The sequence below is a fragment of the Gallinula chloropus genome, assembly GCF_964237585.1.
Source record: "Gallinula chloropus genome assembly, chromosome: 14".
Lineage (NCBI taxonomy): Eukaryota > Metazoa > Chordata > Aves > Gruiformes > Rallidae > Gallinula > Gallinula chloropus.
Window position 1 is genome coordinate 12240914 of NC_140099.1, and position 5635 is coordinate 12246548.

The window sequence follows — 5635 nt, forward strand, 5'->3', positions numbered from 1 at the left end:
ACACGTATTTTCATAGTTATGGGAGAAGATTGTTATCTTCCAAAGTTTATTCTGCAACTGTGGCTGCAATAGAAAAGAAGTTTCCTTCTTAAATCCTGGTGGATTATTGTTATGTCACAACTACTACTACTATTACTACTACTACTACTACTACTACTACTACTAGAGTTTTTATTCTAGTAGCAGCAAGGATTTTTAATCACAGAACTATGTATTTGCTCTTTCCCAAAGGAACAAGGGAAAGACACAAAACACAAAATAAATATAAGAAAGAACAAGACCGTGGTGTAAAATGGGGTGTTATGCAGTTTATTAATTTTGATGCATAAAAGCATAAATATTTAGATAAGAATTTGCCTCAGCTCAAAGCTATTCCAAAATAATACAGTATCCAGTATGGACGTTACTGATATTTTCATATTAAAAAAAATAAGAATCTTTACATACTTGATGAATAATGGTGTAACACTTTTCTAGATCAAAAAAAAAGTCAGATTTTGAGGAGGATACCGGGTATCTTTGCTTTTTTTACAGCTTGTGTACATTTTATTTGTGGTACATTGTCTTGTACAATATGTATGTGCTGAATGTGTTTGAAACACACAAATATTCAGATTTTCCATATGCTACTGTGCAAGTGCAAACCATTTAAAATATTGTAATGATACCAGACTTCTGATAACTTGTCAAAGACTTTTTTTGTTCAAGTCACCGATACTTGGTGACAAGCTAGATAATTTGGTATAAAATTCTGGTATCACGTGTTATGCATTTGGATGGATAACACAGAACTAGAAAAGCAAACCTTAGGACAAAGAAGCAGTCAAATGATTAATAAATGATTAGCTTAGCCTGTGAATGCCAGATCAGTGCAATTCCTAATAATTTTTAATGTCATTTGAAATAAGTTGTAATATCAAAATGAAGATGAAACTGAGAAGTACAAGGTTAAACTTCTCCTGGTGAAACATGTTGAAATATGAAAACTTTTCTTTGAACGATACCCAGCTCAAAGAAAATCCACAGGGAATAAACTGTGAAAAAGCTTCTAGAGCCTTTTGCCTGAAGTATTTCCCAACAGAGACATAAATCACAGGGTTAATGCAACTGCTTGAGTTTGCCAAAGTATAACTAAACTGCTCACCAAAGTTGAGCAGTTCCTGCCAGAAGCAGCCTTTGATCACTTCTATCTGAGATGATATATCAAGGAATACAAATAAATAGTATGGAGTCCAGCACGAAAGAAACATCAGTACCACTGTGAAGATCAGCTTAGTAGCCTTTGTGTCTTTGTTCTCCTTACAACTCTTTACTCTGAGTGCTCTTTCTCTCTTGTTTTTTTGTTTTGTTTTGTTTGGTTTTTTTTTTTGTAGGGAGTGAATGGTGGAAAAATTAAGGACGGTGATGGCCATAGAGGGCAACACACAGGATGCTGAAGAACCGGCTGAGCAAACAGATCCCTTTGGCCATACTTTTGCTCCCTATGCCTCTGTGGTTGAAGGTATGAAGACAAATCATAGTAATGCATGCTAACTGTCACCAGCAAGTAGATGCTGGTATTTACATGTTTAGGCTGATGGATGCGCTGGTGCCACACCAAAGGAAATTGCCAAATGGCCAGCTAAATTCAGTCTTTATGTTCTCTGCCCAGAAAGGGAGACGTTTGAGGCAGAACACTTCAGCAAGGGCTCGCCCTCATAAGGTACATTTCAGCTGTCTTTAGAGGGACCCTTTTGCAGGGAATAAGTGAAGTACATTTCCAATTATTCCAATAATGCAGGTGGTGCTGATATACTTGGGTACTATACAGAACACGATTTCCCAGCAGTCATTCAAGTCCAGGCAAATAGTTGAGTTGCTCTTGTTTTCACTTTGGTTTGAGGAGATAACATTCAGCAGAGGAGTTTCAGCTTGGTTTTTTTGGGTTTTTTTAAATTCTGAAGTGAACAGAATCTTTGAAATGAGAGAAAGGGACTGTAAAAAAGGAGCATAAAGTTCTAAAAGTTGTCTCCTGTGAGTGGTGTAACAAATATTTTACTGCTGGAAAATCTTTATTAGTGCTCACTGATTATTATAGGTTGGATGAATCCCTGCTTCATATCTGCAATGGTGAGAAACGTTCCCAGTATTTGCAAGGGTGGAACATCCAGTGAAATATCCTCTCTTTGCTGTCATTTGTTAAAGTGGCACAGAGGAAGAAAAGTGCCGTTTAGGAAAAGTAGTTCTGTAGGTCCTCTTCAGACTGATGACTGAAAGAGATACAGATGAATTCCAGAGCCCTGAGAGTAGTGGGAGTCATGCTGGTGACACTGAGTTAGCTTCGCACCCTTCCCTGCCCTTTTGCTTACTCTTATTTTCCATTTCCCCACGCTGGGAATGCTACTCACTCTCTGAGTGCATCACTTGTTTGCATAACTGTGCATTCTGTATTCCCTCTCAGTTCATCTTATCCCAAACATTAGGGTCAAGATTACTGTTAGATTAGACAGCTTATTGCCCTCAAATGTCAGCAGTTGTAATAATAAAACACTGACTCCTCCGGAATCTTACACTCAAACTGTTGCCTGGGGGAGAGGCCGCTGGGTTCCAAATGCCCAGCACACTTCTCCAGTTCAAAAATTTCATTTGAGTTCAGCTGGAGAGAGGCAGCTCCAGCCTCCATAGCATTTAGGCTTTTATAGTACTGGCAATACCTTTATTCCTCTCTGATAACTGTGTGAGACTGCACAGGAGTGAGAGCATGGGTTACATGTTGTACTGCAGTGAAGATCTACTGGGTTGTCAGAGCTGTCCCCTGTGATGACTTTATTCTCCTGTTTTTCCCATGCAGAACCATAGTGCCTGGATCTCGCTTTTTACCAGCATGCAGTCTTGGAACTGTTATGGTAGGCAAGACATTACTGAGCCTGTGGTGACATCTAACATTTCAGGATTTCATATTCAAGTGGAGCATGTCAATCAAGAAAAAGGCCTTTAAAAAACCCAACGTTTTGCAACCGGTCATCCTGAATGTTAACTTTCTGCTACAGCCATTTAACTGCTCTTTCTGTTTCTGTATTTTTGCACCATGGAGATTGCTAAGGATGGAGTTTCTGAAGAGAGCATTTATGGCCATCTTTCTCCTCTTACACACGTGTACAGTCTTAGTGATGTCTGTGTCTGAGCAGCTTGCAATGCTTATCTCTGCAAAGCCTCTGTCAAATAGGTAAGTATTAATATTCCACATGATGCAAGTTTTCCACTGTTTTTGAAAAGCAATGCCTTTTTCACCCCCCAATAGCAGTGTAGGGTGGGAGTCTCTGTGAACATTACTTCTCAGTAGTGCATGAGGACTGCTGCCTTTTCTCAGGCTTGCACCCATAAACAGTCTTCTTTGTATCTGATTACCTGCTGCGACCTTGTAGTTGTTTATAAATTATTTTAATCTTTGTCTGTAGTTGTTTATATATTGTAGTTGTTTATAAGTTATTGCAGTTGTTTATAAGTTATTTTTGACTTCTTCTTTCTGATTTTCCTCTGATTACAGAAACGATAAAAAAAATAAATCTGATACATTTCAGATTTTAAATTCAAATTTCTCTTAAGTATGCCTGTGCAAACCGTAAGGGGATTCCAATTCTTTTTAAAAACCAGTGAGAAATTGTCAAGGGTTTGGAATTTTATTGACTTATATGAAAAAATTCTTCCCGTCGGCTGCCTACCCAACACATGCACCATCTCTCTGAATTCTTATCCAACTGTGTCCATTCTTGTTTGGTGAGTGAGTTAAAATGAAAAGTCGTGCGAGTCTGCATGGTGGTATCTTATTATGAACTTCCTTATCATCATGATAAATACTGTTATTCCAGCTTGTTATTCATTAAAAAGATACTAAGTTACAGTTATGCAAACCCTGGTAAAATTGACATATTTGAAAATTTTTTCCAGTTCACACCATCACACTAGAGAAAAATCTAAAGAACCCAACATTTAATTTGAAGACTTAAAATGTGTAAATATTTCTTATATTTAAACAGTATTAGAATTAAACATGTAGTTATTTTATTAAATAAACAAAACACTATAAAAATGTATCTCAAATGAAGCTATATGCTTCACTTCTGACAAAATGATTTTTAAAAAAATATCGTGACTGAAACTTTTATTTTGGTGAAGATGTGAAACACAACATTTTTTTTAATTACATGTTACCTAAGGAATCCTAATAACCTACAGGAGATCAATCTCTAAACAACACATCCCACGCTGACTCATTAAGGTAAGCACAGTACAAGAGGAGATCTTCGTCACAGACTTTCCAAAACCCTCCTCTTTGTTTATGCTACTGCATTTCTCTGTTTAAGTTATTTTTTCCTTAAAGAAGAACTTCTGAGCAATAACCAGAAGTCTGGAATTTGTCCTTGCTTGAACATGAATCTCTAGGAGCTGCCAACATCCACACTTCCTCACAGACTGAATAGAAAACTGCAGCTGTGTCTAAGATTTATTTGACACATAACGTAGTCTTACAAAAGTCGTCACTTCAAAACAGGATCAAAATGCCGGTTTGCAAATCCTGCTCCTCTTTGTAAATCTAATTTCTAATTTTCTGTTGGTTTTCATTGCCATCTTTTTCAGTAGTTGAGGGAAAACACAATTTGCAAGTCCCTTTTCACTATCACCTCTGGTGGTAACATGAAATGAACGGGCATTGCTGTAGTTCCAGCTCTTGAACAACTTTGAACAAGCCCACATAGGAAGCTGTATGTCTTAGCCACCCTGTCTATGTTGACTTCTCTGCAAATGTACACATTCTTGAGAGCTGCATAGGAATTTAAAAATGCTAACTGGGCCTCTCTGATCAGAAAGATTAAACAAATATGTTGATGAAGGCAGATGTGAGACTGCTCAATTACACACAGTAGGTGGTAGACAAATGGCAGAAATGTAGATTTCAGGCTGTTGGTCCAACAGTTCAGCCATTAAAAATCTTCCTCTTAATGTAGCTGGAGACTATAATGATCTGAAGAAATTATCTTTTTGGAACAGTATTATTTAACAGTTTGATTTTCTTTATTAAAATGGTTTGCAAATCAATAGTTATCTGCTGTAACTGTCATTTTTCTGGAACAGGAGAAAATCTTTCTGATGTGCCCCTGTGACCTAAAGTTGTTTTTTCAGCTTGCTTGGATTTCTTAACACATGCTATAGGCAGTGGTTGCTAAGGAGAGCTTAAACAACTGGTGCAGTGATTTACACTTCCTGATAAATGGTCCTGGTTACATCACAGTGCAGTAATAACCAAGCTCTACTCACCGCAGTTTACAGAGACTGAAACAGCAAAATATGGAAGTAGGTAACATAGGTTGGAAACCCACAGTGTGCTGATGGGAGAACAGAGTGTAAGGATGGTCTAGTGGCTAAAGTGCTGCTTGGGGATTTGGGAGGCCAGAACGGAGATCCTGACTTCACTGCAGAAACCCTGCCTAGAAAAGAGTAACTGTGTTCTGTCCACAACACGCTAACAGCATTTGTGCTAAGAGCATTTAAAATCATTAATTTTGGCTTTTCATAATAAACCTGAAAAATACAGACAATGGAAAGATGAAAATGATTTCTTCCTGTATCTACTGCAGGTCAGAAATATCAACTGAAG

The 5635-nt window shown here is 37.6% G+C and overlaps 1 pseudogene across 1 annotated transcript; it reads right to left on the reverse strand.

Moving 5' to 3' along the window:
• Positions 1-878: 878 nt before the first annotated feature.
• Positions 879-3794, reverse strand: LOC311197024 (B1 bradykinin receptor-like; annotated as a pseudogene). Its single transcript has 2 exons — positions 3702-3794; positions 879-1953 (listed from the first exon to the last, which is right to left on the reverse strand). The product of its transcript is annotated as a B1 bradykinin receptor-like (transcript).
• Positions 3795-5635: the final 1841 nt, after the last annotated feature.